General features: G+C 42.1%; 1 protein-coding gene and 2 long non-coding RNA genes across 4 annotated transcripts in view; 1 reads left to right on the forward strand and 2 right to left on the reverse strand.

Moving 5' to 3' along the window:
• Positions 1 to 260: 260 nt before the first annotated feature.
• Positions 261 to 3,050, reverse strand: LOC139164431 (uncharacterized). The gene is made up of 3 exons (XR_011558619.1): positions 2,763 to 3,050; positions 2,312 to 2,368; positions 261 to 402 (listed from the first exon to the last, which is right to left on the reverse strand). It is a non-coding gene; the product is annotated as an uncharacterized lncRNA (long non-coding RNA).
• Positions 3,012 to 14,052, forward strand: part of SNX7 (sorting nexin 7) — a 63,931-nt gene continuing 52,890 nt past the window's right edge. Inside the window, exon 1 of the mRNA XM_070746542.1 lies at positions 3,012 to 3,328. The gene's annotated coding sequence lies outside the window, so the exon portion shown is untranslated. The remainder of the gene's footprint in view (positions 3,329 to 14,052) is intronic.
• Positions 8,780 to 13,250, reverse strand: LOC139165796 (uncharacterized). 2 transcript variants are annotated; one of them, XR_011558811.1, is made up of 3 exons: positions 12,947 to 13,250; positions 11,045 to 11,828; positions 8,780 to 9,288 (listed from the first exon to the last, which is right to left on the reverse strand). It is a non-coding gene; the product is annotated as an uncharacterized lncRNA (long non-coding RNA). The 2 variants fall into 2 exon arrangements; XR_011558810.1 differs by lacking the exon at positions 8,780 to 9,288 and having other exon boundaries at positions 10,976 to 11,828.

The raw sequence follows: 14,052 nt of genomic DNA on the forward strand, positions 1-14,052 counted from the left end.
TAAGTCCAAGGTTTAATTGTATATATTCATTTGTTGTGATTTTCTTTGTTGTACTTATACACCCTCAAATTCAATTTAAAAAGGGCTCCTTGCAGTTTACATCCTAAAAATAAATTCTCCAAAATTTCAGAACAATTAGAGAAATAAACAATGATGGTGTGAAGTTTCCGAAAGATGCCCTAATTAATTCATGAGCCACAAGCCAAACTTCAAAAGAAATATAACAATTTATTAGGAGAGACATTTCAGCAATACTCCAATGCATTCAGAACTGAGCTCACAGAAGTACATGCCCTCGTGACCCCGTTTCTCCCCTCCTCAGTGGACATGTCATAAATCACATGCTCCAATGAATCACGTTGGACTATGAATCCCCACGCCCCTCATTCTGACTCCAGTAACCTAGGACACAATCAGTAAAAGAAACATTTGTGAAATGTAGTTTCAGTTAGTATAATTAGCCTTTATGTCAGCTCTCCCCCCCCTCTGTCTTATGGCAACTTGAACGCTTTACAAGTTGACAGATGGTATATACCAGTGATGGCGAACTTTTTTTCCCTTGGGTGCCGAAACAGTGTGCGTGCATGCTATCGTGAATGCGCGAGCATCTACACCCATAATTCAATGCCTGAGGAGGGCGAAAACAGCTTCCCTCACCTCTGGAGGCCCTCTGGAGGCTGGAAACAGCCTGTTTCCCAACTTCTGGTGGGCCCAATAGGCTCCTGTTTCGCCCTCCCAAGGCTCCAAAGGCTTCCCTGGAGCCTGGGGAGAGTGAAAATGCCCTCCCCATCATCCCCCTGGAGGCTCTCTGGAAGCCAAAATTGCCCTCCCAGAGTCTCTTTGCCAAAAATCAACTGGCCGGCACATACTTGCACGTTGGAGCTGAGGTAGGCAACGGCTCGCATGCCAGCAGATATGGCTCTGCGTGCCACCTCTGGCAACCGTGTCATAGGTTCGCCATCACTGGTATATACAGTATTTTGATTTACCTCCAAAAGCTGAAGACAGTAGCCATAGCATTTTCTCCTCCATTTTTTAATCCAGAATCGCAACTTTGTGAAATAGTTTGGAAGAAACAACAATAGCAATTTGTTTAATGTCACCCAGTAAACTTCAGTGATCAAGAGTGGATTTTAGGCTAGATCTCTTGAACTTTAGTTCAGTCTTGTAGCCAGTGTATTGTGGCGAAAATATCCACCTGGTTCAGTTCCAAGTTGGGAGAAAGTCATGGAATCAATCATGGAATCAATTGTGCCCCCTCTTTGTTGGTTGAGGCAGGCAGGATTCCCTTGAGTACCATTTGTTGGGGGGCAGGGGAAAGGGAGGGTCTTGCCTTCTCTTTCTGCTCAAGATCCCCATGGACAATTGGTGGGCCACTTTGTGACACAGAAGCTGGACTCGATGGGCTGTGGCCTGGTTAAGCATGGCTCTTCTTATGTTCTTATGTTCTAATCATAAAAAAATCCATTATACTCCACTTAGAGACAACCAACCTATTATCTATTATTACCTATAAAGCCCTAAATGGCATTGGACCAGATTATTTACAGGACCGTCTTCTGCCTCACCCATCCCAGTGACTGATTAGGTTGCACAGAGTTGGCCTCCTCCGCGCCCCATTGGCCAAACAAGGTTGACTGGCGGGTCCACGAGGGAGAGCATTTCCTGTTGCAGTTCCGGCCCTCTGGGACCAACTCCCCCAGGAGATCCACACTTGCCTTTTGAAAGGTGTTAAACAGAAACAGAAGACTGACGGCAGAAAAAAGACCTCATGGTTCATCTAGTCTGCCCTTACACTTTTTCCTGTATTTTATCTTAGGATGGATGGATGTTTATCCCAGGCATGTTTAAATTCAGTTACTGTGGATTTACCAACCACGTCTGCTGGAAGTTTGTTCCAAGCATCTACTACTCTTTCAGTAAAATATTTTCTCACGTTGCTTCTGATCTTTCCCCCAACTAATCTCAGATTGTTCCCCCTTATACTTGTGCTCATTTTCCTATTAAAACCACATGAGTCTTCGGAGAGGGGCGGCATACAAATCTAATAAATAATAATAATAACTTCCCTCCTAAACATATCTGTGCTAGCAGGCCTGGGAACCGTGAGCGATAATTTCGCTCCAGCCATTGGTGTGAAAAAGGGATGACTGATTATTTTTTATAGTAGGTTTATTTTATTTTTTTAATGTTTGAAATTATATTTGTGAGCCGCCCCAAGTCTCCGGAGAAGGGTGGCATACAAAGCTAAATAATAATAATAATAATAATAATAATAATAATAATAATAATAATAATAATGTATTGTTACCGTGTCTATTTATCCTTGTAAGCCGTTCTGAGTCTGCAAGAAGGGGGGCCTATAAATCTAATAACATATAAAATATATAAATAAATATTACTGTACGCCACCCAGTCTGCTAGGAGTTGAGTGTCTTATAAATCTAATCAATTAAATTAAATTAATTTTTTTTTTAGCCCAAATTTTGGGTGTGCTGTGAGAGATTAGATATATAAAATAAGATTAATGTATATGACCGGTTTACAATGTGTAAAAATAGTTGTGTAATAGATTATGAGCACAGTAAGAATTGTAACACAGATTTGATATACTAATGTTCAATGTTTTTAATTGTTTTGTGTGTCATGTGTATGCATGTTTATATATAAAACTTTATAATAAAAAATATTTTTTAAATATTGGGCTCAATTGTGGTCGCAAGTTGAGGACTACCTCCCCACCACCACACCCCATGAAGCACCTGTTGCAAGGCTTCCTCCCGAGTGAGGCAGTCTTAGTAGGTGGGGGGAAACTGTTGGGTGGGGAGAAGCGTCTGCTCCGCTCCCCGTCTCCAGCCTTTCATATTCCCGGGATGGAGCTGGCGAAGCGGGGATATTAAAACAAGGCACCCAAACCAGGGACGGCCTCAGCAAGGAGCTCGCCGCCTTCCCCTCCGTCCCTCTCCGCCCCTGCGCAGTGCGAGCAAAGGGTCGGCCGAGAGCTCCGCCGACCAATTACCGCGCCGAGAGGAGGAGCGCAAACCCGGGCTCGTCCGCCTCCCGAGCAGGGCGCGTATAGACATTATACACAGACACACAGAAACGCACACAAGCCGGGGAAGGATGGAGGGCGAGGGGGGGCGCGTCGCAAGCGCCGCGGCCGGCCGTCTCCTCCTCCCCTCCCCCTGGCGGCGAGGCCGCGGCAGCCCGAGCCGAGCCGCCAGCGCCCCTCGCGGACTCGGCGCGGCCGCTGCTGCTGCTGCCGCCTCCCTCCTCCCCGGAGCTGCTGGAGTTCGACGACGACGAGGACCTGGAAGTGTTCAGCAAGGTACAACAGGCGCACGGCGAAAGGGGTGGGGAGAGTCTTTGCCGGCTGCTCCCGGAGAGCCCGGCGGTCCTCCGTTTAGCCCCGTGGGCCGCTGAAGGTACAAGGCCAGATTCCCTTCGCCGCCTTTCCCTGCATTCACACGAGACACGGGAGCGGCTTGTCGAGAGTCCCTCACGCCCCGCCCTTTTACTGTGGAGCAAAGCTAAGCTGGCTTGTCCCGATTGCGCTTGTTGGCGGCCGTATCCAAGGCTAGGGAACTTAGCGCGGGGGAAGTAAGTTCTTCCCCGGGCCAGAAGTTTGCAAAACACGACCTGCCCTGACAGGCCCTGGGAGCAAAAGCGGCCTTCGGTTGGGTAGCAAAGCAGGAGGATGGCATAGAGAGAGTGGACAGCCGAGCCCTGACGTTGGGTTGGTGGGTCCATGAAGGGCTTCCAAGTGGCCCAGAAGAAGCAAGTTGGAAGGGATTTGGGATAAGGGGGTGTCCTCTTTTAAAAAATGTCCTTTCCTCTTTCAGGATAGTAACGGTGCTTAGATTTATCCCAAAGGTGCTTTATCAGGAGGCAACTGAACTTTCTTGTTGTTTTTCCTTTGAAGACGTTTGGCTTCTCATCTAGGAAGCTTCTTCAGCTCTGTCTGGATAGTGGGGAATGGAAAGATTTATATTCCTTGCTTGACAGCTGGTCATTTGCAAACTTTTAGAGGGTCCTTGAAGCACTCCTAGGTTTATCTGTGTCCTCAGTGGTGCTCCCGGTTCCTGTAGTGTACAATTTTTTCCTCTTTAAATCCATTCCTACTCCCCGTATTACTACTAAGTCCAGTTGCCTCCTGGTAAAGCGCCTTTGGAACAACCATGACGTGAATGACCAAGAATCTTTACAGGTGTGTGTGTATTGCTCACATTCAAAATTGAGTTCTTCGGGATTGGGCAGCACACATAAATAATTAAATAAATAAATAAAATATCAATTTTTATATACCACTTCACAGTGCTTTACAGCCTCCTCTAAGCGGTTTTACAGAGTCAGCATATTATCCCCCAATAATCTGAGTCGTCATTTTAACGGAAGGATGGAAGGCATGAGTCAATCTTGAGCCTCTCAGAATCAAACTGCTGGAGCGAGTAGTGAATTAGTATACAGTACTACACTGCTCAAAAAAATAAAGGGAACACTTAAACAACACAATATAACTCCAAATAAATCGGACTTTTGTGAAATCAAACTGTCCACTTAAGAAGCAACACTGATTGACAGTCAATTTCACATACTGTTGTGCACATTTCACTTCGTGCAGAACAAAGTACTCAATGACAATATTTCATTCATTCAGATCTAGGATGGGTTATTTGTGTGTTCCCTTTATTTTTTTGAGCATTCTAAAACAATATTGCCGTGATGGTGAACCTATGGCACGTGTGCCCAAAGTGGCATGCGGACCTATGTCACCTGGTACAGATACCTTGCTTGTTCCTCTTCTGGAGTTTCTGGGGTACATGCGCTGATCAGCTGGCCTTTGTGAGTGTGACAGTGCCAGAAACCGGAAGAGCTGGTCTTCCAATTTCCGGTGTGAGCATGAACATTGGCCAACTGATTGGCACATGCACATGTGTGGCAGTAACTGGAAGACTTGCTGGCCGACCCGCATATGTGCACCAGAAACCGGAAGGCCATTTTCCGGCATGGGCATGTCCCCTGGGCGGCTCTTCCTAATTTCAGGCCAGATGTGTGTGTGTAAAGTACTCCCATTTCAGCACTTGGTGCCGAAAAGATTTGCCATCATTGCTATATTGCAGTGATGGCGAATCTATGGCATGGGTTCCACAGGTGGCACACCAAGCCATATCTGCTGGCATTATTATTATTATTATTATTATTATTATTATTATTATTATTATTTAGATTTGTATGCTGCCCCTCTCCGTAGACTTGGGGCGGCTCACAGCAATAATAAAAACAATGTACAATAAATCTAATATTTAAAAATATCTTAAAAACCCTTATTTAAAAAGCAAGACATGCACACAAACATACCATGCATAAACTATATAGGCCTGGAGGAGATGTCTCAGTTCCCCCATGCCTGACGGCAGAGGTGGGTTTTAAGGAGTTTACGAAAGGCAAGGAGGGTGGGGGCAATCCTAATCTCTGGGGGGAGCTGGTTTCAGAGGGTTGGGGTCACCACAGAGAAGGCTCTTCCCCTGGGTCCCGCCAGATGACATTGTTTAGTCAACAGGACCCGGAGAAGACCAACTCTGTGGGACCTAACTGGTTGCTGGGATTCGTGCGGGAGAAGGTGGTCCTGGAGCCATTGCCTAGCTCCCCTCCAACATGCATGTGTGTGCTGGCCAGATGATTTTTGGCTCTCACAGAGGCTCTGGGAGGGTGTTTTGGGCTTCCAGAGAGCATCTGGGGCGATGGTGGAGGGTGTTTTTACCCTCCAGGGAAGCCTTTGGAGCCTGGGGAGGGCAAAACACGAGCCTACTGGGCCCACCAGAAGTTGGGAAACAGGCCATTTCCGGCCTCCAGAGTGCCTCTTGAGGGTGGGGGAAGCTGTTTTCACGCGGCCCAGGCACTGAATTATGGGTGTCGGCACTCAGGCATGCACAATAGCGCAGACACACACTCTTTCGGCACCCGAGGAAAAAAAGGTTCGCCATCACGGCTATGTTGTAACCACTGGCATCAATGCTCTTATACTGTTTACTGTTTGCTCACAAAAAATTTAGATCCCAAATAGTTTTCCATAAGGTAAAGCATTCTGTCAGAGTATGTTTCCCAACAAGTATTACTGTTTTGTCCGGGGATAATGGAGATTGGAATCCACCACATGTAAAAGGCAGCGAACTGCATTTCAGTGATCCAAGCTAAAGGATGATTTCTGCCAAAGGCCTGCTGTGGGTATTGGCCTTGTTTCATGTATTTCCAGGCTGTAGGGGAATAAAATATTTGGGCCACACACTGCATAATATCCTGATGCTGTGTTTCCATGCTTGGTGGATTAGAGAGAAAGCCTGGGGATGAAGTGAGCTGGGTTCATGGGTTGAGCTGAGCATTTGGAGACTCTTAATGGAGGTAGCTAATGTCCCTTCTTGCTTTTTTTGAGAACAAGATTACCTTTGTAATGAGGCACAGTATAATAGAGAGAGAGAGATTTGAGTCTTGCCTTTGGCTTTGTAGTTCTGGCACTGCTCAGGAATTTGATCTGAATTTGTCCTTCAGTGTTGCTACTATGCCAGAAAAGACAGGCTCCACAAATTACTATTTGTTGCACACTAGTAAGACATAATTTGTGGTCAGCATTGGCCCTTCTTCCATGCACAGAGAATACAGCACGGAACAAATATCTGACATTGCAAGAATCTTTGTTGTAGGACAACAAAAGGAGAGCAGCCTTTGTTTTGAAATGAAAGTTGACATAACAAGCATTTGCCTTCTCTGCTTCCCTCGTGTTGTGCTGAGCTTTAGGAGAAGCGGAAGTATTCTCTGGCCAATTTTGCCTGTTCGGAAATCCAGGACAATGACATCAAATTTGCTTTTCCTCCTGCTAATAGTCGCTTCGAGAAGGGCGGCATAGAAGTTTAATTAATAAATAAAATAATAAATAATAGAACATTTTCAAGATGTGCTCATTATGAACCATTGCTAGGACTACCAAGTTGCATTGAGGAGAATTAAGGGAGGTTTGCCTTTGGCAAGATTGCTGGAGCTTTTGCCTCCATCCTTCTTTTTATAGGGTAAACCGGTATCTCAGGAAGTTTAAAGCCACTCATCCATACAATTAATCTTGTATTGAAATGGACCTAGCAATTCTTAAAAGTTTTCTAATGAGAAAGAGGCCCCTGTTTTTCTGCCTAGTATGCTTAGAATTCCTTTCAGATTTCTCTTTATGGTGGTTTTAAACTTTTTGCTTGGAGTAGGGAATGGGGTTGCTATACCATTATGTTGTTGTATATCTACCCCCACCCCAAGCCTTTCTGATTGGCTTTCATTTCCAATCTGAGAGAAGGGGGGGGGGTCATAAAAAGTTATTTTATAATGTTTCCCTTGGGATTTAATGAAAGGCTTGGAAACAAGGAAGGGTGCAGACATCTGAAGAGATGCCATAATTGTATCATGAAAAACAGGACTTTCAGAAACACTCCTTTGGCTATCTAGTCATCAGAGAAGTGCAGATATAACATGTATCTTTGACTTGCCTTCTCTTCTGAAATAATTTCCAAAGCAAATTCTCTTTCATCAGATTGATTGAGAATTTTTGGGGAGAACATTGGGACTTGGGGGTTTATTTATTCATTTATTTTTGTGTATTGCGCTAGTTACATTGCTTGGAAGGAGAAGTAGGGTCAATTTAGTTTCTCTTTCTCTCAAGGTAGTTAGTATGCTGCAGCTGATTATTAGGAGATCAAAGTCCTCAATGGAAGGTCATAATTGGAATTAGAGGTTATATGCGACTTAAATAACTCTCTAGTTCTACAGAGAGAACAATACATGTTCTCTCTGCTACCAAAAAGAATTAGCTGCCAGTTCACAGACATTTTCTGCTATTTTCTCATAAATCTACCGGACTCCTTATCCTTGAAAAATCAGACAAGTTGATACAGATGCTTTCTGTGTGGCTGATGCATTGTATTAGCGGAGGTGTGAAAAACTAGTCAAACAGGTGAAACAAACAATGTTGTCTGTACCTGGGGTTGAATTCTGCCAGTTGTGTCACCTGGCCATAGGTCTTCTTCAAACATTTTGTCATGATACTTTGTGTACTTTATAAACCATACAACCTCTCTCAGGGTTGTGCAGAACAGATACACTGTCCCTCCTGCCCCTCTTGAGAATGTCAGGGATGAGTAGATCAGATGTTACAAACCTTCAAATGATCCATTGTCTCCATGAACAACCTTTTGCCCCACTTAGAGGGATAGAAGCAGCTGTGGTAACAAGTTCTTAATTCCCTATGGTTGATTATATACAGGTGCTATTGTTGGAATCAGCTCTTCAAACCTAGACTCCATGATAATATGCCTTTAACCTGGTCTTTCACACCTTCCAGTGTTGCATCTTCTATTACCTTTGTAATTGAGTCTATCTACCTTGCTGCTGTCCTCATCTTTTTTCTCTTTCTTTCAACTTTCCCCGAATTGAAGCCTTCTCTAGAGAAGTTACTTTTCATTTATAGTATAACTTAACTCATGTATGTTCTAGGGTTTTACGGTTTTAGGAAGAACATCCATAGCAGAAGAGAAGCAAGCACTCCGCAAAGCCAGAACTTCTAATGCTGTGACAATGGTGCCCACACATATCTGCCCCACGTATGGCAGAACATTTCGTACCCGTATAGGCCTTACCAGCCCACCTGCAGACACATCGCGTACAGCCACAACCCATCAGATGTCAAGGTCCTCTTCGAACACAATGGACAAACATCATTTTTTATGGTAGTAATAAAAAGACCACATCATAAATACAAGGAACCAGTTCAAAAGCAGCACTCTGAGTGTCTTATACATTCAATCCTAGAAATAATCTACTCAAAATAAGCTCCACCATGGTAAATGAAACTTAATCTGATTTTGATGTCACAATTTGAGCATTCATTCCTTTTTTCAAAAAATCCTATTTACCCTGCAGATCAAACCTTGAATTTTTGAAAAAGGGAATGAATGTCTGCAATAGTTTGTATCAAAATACCTGGAGCCTGGATGCTAAGCAGGTCCAAGACATGGTTTATCTTCAATTTATTTACTATTTATAGCTTTAGTTTTTATTCCTTCTTATTGTTGTGGTTGGCTCTGGCCCAGCTCCTGCCCCAAGGAATGTGGAGGTGGATGCAGGGGAAACATCAACATGTCATAGGCCTGTTTTATTGCCGTAGAGAGCATTTGGATGATCCAAAAGAGTATTGGGAGAATGTCATATGGTCAGATGAAACCAAAGTAGAACTGTTTAGTAGAAACACAACTCGTCCTGTTTGGAGGAGAAAGAATGCTGAGTTACATCCAAAGAACACCATACCTACTGTGAAGCATGGGGGTGGCAACATCATGCTTTGGGGCTGTTTCTCTGCAAAGGGACCAGGACAACTGATCCGTATACATGAAAGAATGAATGGGGCCATATATCGTGAGATTTTGAGTGCAAACCTTCCATCAGCAAGGGCACTGAAGATGAAACGTGGCTGGGTCTTTCAGCGTGACAATGATCCCAAGCACACCGCCACGGCAACGAAGAAGTGGCTTTGTAAGAAGCATGTCAAGGTCCTGGAGTGACCTAGCCAGTCTCCAGATCTCAACCCTATAGAAAACCTTTGGAGGGAGTTGAAAGTCCGTGTTGCCCAGCGACAGCCCCAAAACATCACTGCTCTAGAGGAGATCTGCATGGAGGAATGGGCCAACATACCAGCAACAATATGTGGCAACCTTGTGAAGACTTACAGAAAACGTTTGACCTCTGTCAACAAAGGATATATAACAAAGTATTGAGGTGAACTTTTGTTATTGACCAAATACTTATTTTCCACCATAATTTGCAAATAAATTCATTAAAAATTAGACTGTGATTTTCTAGATGTGTTTTTTCATGTTGTCTCTCATGATTGAGGTCTACTTATGATGTCAATTACAGGCCTCTCTCATCTTTTTTAGTAGGAGTACTTGTACAACTGGTGTCTGACTAAATACTTTTTTCCTCCACTGTATATACTTCCCAGTCTTTCTTACAGTACAGGGTTTTTCCTGATCACTCACTAACCAGACCCCATCTTGTACAGTTTACCAAGATCAGTCAAGGCCAGGTAGGCCCAGGCACCTCCTATGACTGATTCAGAAAAGTAAAATACTGTACTACTAATAATTCTAACAACATTTTTTATCCACTATTTGCCCACTAAAATTTATTTTATGGTTAGAGATACGGAAACAAAGTACCATCAAGTGTTTTTGCAAAGTGGCATTGAGACCTTTGAGAATTTGGTAGAAAAAGGAAGAACAAGGGAAAAATCAATCATATTCTCTCAATTTTCTGATATTCTGCTTTAGTTTCATGATTGATTTTATTTTATAGGTAGTGAATGCTGAGTCCTGGAAAGAAGCATTTCGTTTTTTTCCTCATAGAGATAATAAGAGTGGGGAAAGTAACTGCTTTAGCTTGTAATTCTTTATGCAGGCATTTGGAATTCATATATTAAATCACCGGAGTGCAAGATTCACCTTCCTTTAGAGCTTTTTAGCTTATTTTATTTATTTATTTAGGTAGTTAAGTACCTACACTTTCTCATATCAGTTTGCCAGCTCTCCAATCAACTGAGTGCTTTGTTCCAAGCCTTCGTGAACACAGTTTGCTAACTAACTCCAAAAATTTTAGAAAACAAAGCCTTGAAATACCGCTTCACATGCTAGTATCGCTTATTTTAAAGTCAGCTTATTGTTGTCTCTGGATTTTGCAAACATTAATAGAAGTGTTCCTGCAAAATCAATATTAATAGGAAGGAAATTCCCTTGTTGTCATACTACTTCATGTATTCATCTGCAAAGTTTGCTGCCTAACCAAAACATTATTTTCTTAGCACACAAATACCTGAAAACAAATTGACTTCATATATCATTCCTTGCTGCTTGCTCAGTGGAAATAAAATAGCTCTCTAAGTAGTGAAAAATGAGAATCTTAAAACTGTCAAGTTTAATAATCCAGATTATTACTCAAAATATAAACTTGAAGTACATACATTTTAGAAAATGCTTGGCTGTATGGCATAAAGATGCCCCTGGAGCACAAAAACTTTGAATGGAGTCTTAGAAGATGATAATGTGGAACATATCATGTTCCTGTTGTGCGTGAAAGTTGGGACCCATATTTTTCAATCCTTTCTGTACTGTATCTAAGGGGGGAAATATGTTTTTAGTTGCATCAGATTACCTTCTTTGAAATCAGTTCAAGGTGATTAGCACAATGACCTCCTGGGAGCTAGTATAGTCAAGGGGTATAGGTTATTATTAAGGAGTGTACAGAATGACCCTTGAGTTATCAAGGACACGCACAGAGGAAAATATGGGATTCCAGCAAATATCCAGGAAATTATCCAGTAATTATTCAATCATACAAGACAGATACATTAAACTGTATAAAATAGTGTTTACTTTAGAAATAGCTTAGTCAAAGTTAAACAGTCCGGCCATTCACATTCATATTAGTATCTCTCAATACAATAATAATATTAAAAGCCTGTCTTTGTCTTACATATCAGACATACATTACAGCTTACAATACATTAAACTACCATCGAACATACAGAGCTTACTACATCAGTCACAGTGAATCAGCAGAAAGAACAGAGAGAGAATCACTCCCTCTTATGGAAATTTGCAACACTACCTCTTAAAGGTATAGTTCTTCAGTACATACTTCTTTTTATATTGCAAACCCAACTGTTTTGTACATAGCACCAACAGAAGATCAGGTCCCAGTTCATGCCTCAGATTATCCACCTTCTTTCAGTCTTAATCACTTATCTGCAAGAAATGAAAATACAATAACATGTAAAATAAGCCAAATAAGCATTAATTTTTTCATTTCAATTTTTATATCATTGTGTTCAGAAATGTTCAAATTAGTGTATTTCAATGCCAAAGATTGTCAAAAAAAGTAAGATTTTGCAGCCTAATATAGATGAAAATGAATAAAATTTCACAAAAAGGGGGGGGGCTTTTCTGAGCAAAATAAACAAATAAGCATTAATTTTTTCATTTCAATTTTCATTTCATTATGTTCAGAAATGTTCAAATTAGTACTAGCAAAAAATGTATTTTAAAAAAAACATTCCAGTAGCTAGAACCAACCTTTTTCACTCTGGGTCACATATGACCCGGATGACTACAAGTGTTCAAAACATTTTTTTTTCATTTCATTATGTTCAGAAATGTTCAAATTAGTATGCCAATGCCAAAGATGGTCAAAAATTCTGATTTGGCAGGCTATTCTATCTATAAATTGAAAAAAGTGCACACAGACAAGGGGGGGGGGCCTTTTCTGAGCAAAATAAACAAATAAGCATCAATTTTTTTCATTTCAATTTTCATATCATTGTGTTCAGAAATGTTCAAATTAGTATTTCAATGCCAAAGATGGTCAAAAAAGTAAGATTTTGCAGCCTAATCTAGATGAAAATGAACAAAATTTCACAAAAACGGAGGGGGGATTTTCTGAGCAAAATAAACAAATAATAATTAATTTTTTCATTTCAATTTTCATTTCATTATGTTCAGAAATGTTCAAATTAGTATACTAGCGAAAAAGTATTCAAAAAAACCATTCCAAAAACGGAGGGGGGGATTTTCTGAGCAAAATAAACAAATAAGCATTATTCTTTTCATTTCATTATGTTCAGAAATGTTCAAATTAGTATACTAGCAAAAAAAAGTATTCAAAAAAACCATTCCAGTATCTAGAACCAACCCTAGTCAGCCAGCTTCAGACAGAATCAGAAGATTGGTTTATTACTTTGCAGTCTTTAAACTAATCTTGATTCCCAACTCTAAGAGAAGTAGTATTTCAGGAGCCAAGGAGCATCCGGCCCAAACCCAATTAAACAGCATTAAAAAGATAGTTACTAATACCTACTTTTACCTACTTTTCTTCCATATCAACTATTTGAGGATCCATATAACCCTGATCTTCATGAACTCCATGCACAAATTATAAATAAGTTCTTTATTCACTGCATTCTATTTTCAGTGCAGAGATGTGTTATTTTTAGTCCCAAGTGAATTGGTATCTGTGCAAAAGGTATCCTTTGACTGCTGTTGAACTTTAACTAGCGGGACCCATGTAACACATTTCCTGCCCTCATTCCAGTGGAAAACACTCTCCAAAATAGTGGCTTTCTTTGTTGTGGAAAAAGCCTCTTTGAATCTCTTTGTGTATCTCCTATAGTTAAAAACTGTGTAGAACAAGTGCCCTATACCCCCTGCTGGTCTCTGGGTTCTTTTTGTTTCTCTTAGTGAATTGCATAATTTGCTAAATATGCTGCATCACTACTACTTATTTGAGTGCCTTAAATGTTAGCTTTAAATACCCTTTGTACTACCTTCCCCATAAATTGTCAACTGCTCTTTTGCCTTTAAAGCAAAGTCTCAAAAATAGTTAATAGGTTATATTGATTCGTTATTCATTACAGTTTTGTTTTTGGTTCTGGAACACACCAATCTGTAATATGAAAGTTCAGACAGAATTGGCACTGAAGAGAAAGACCTAATTGTTGTACAGTGATCCCTCGGTGATCCCTCGAGTATCGCGAGGGTTACGTTCCAAGACCCCTCGCGATACTCGATTTTTCGCGATATAGTGGTGCGGAAGTAAAAACACCATCTGCGCATGCGCGCCTTTTTTCCATGGCCGCGCATGCGCAGATGGTGGAGTTTGCGTGGGCGGCGGGGAAGACCCAGGGAAGGTTTCTTCGGCCGCCCAGCAGCTGATCTGCTCGGCAGCGCCGCAGCAGCAAGGAGCCGAAGATCGGGGTTTCCCCGCCGCCCACGCAAAGGGGAAACCCCGATCTTCGGCTCCTCGCTGCTGCGGCGCTGCCGAGCAGATCAGCTGCTGGGCGGCCGAAGAAACCTTCCCTGGGTCTTCCCCGCCGCCCACGCAAAGGGGAAACCCCGATCTTCGGCTCCTCGCTGCTGCCCGCTCGCCCGCCCGCCGCTCGAGAGCAAGAGGGGGAGAGATAGAGAAAGAGAAAGA

The sequence above is a fragment of the Erythrolamprus reginae genome, chromosome 3 (genome assembly GCF_031021105.1).
Source record: "Erythrolamprus reginae isolate rEryReg1 chromosome 3, rEryReg1.hap1, whole genome shotgun sequence".
In the NCBI taxonomy this organism is placed as follows: domain Eukaryota; kingdom Metazoa; phylum Chordata; class Lepidosauria; order Squamata; family Dipsadidae; genus Erythrolamprus; species Erythrolamprus reginae.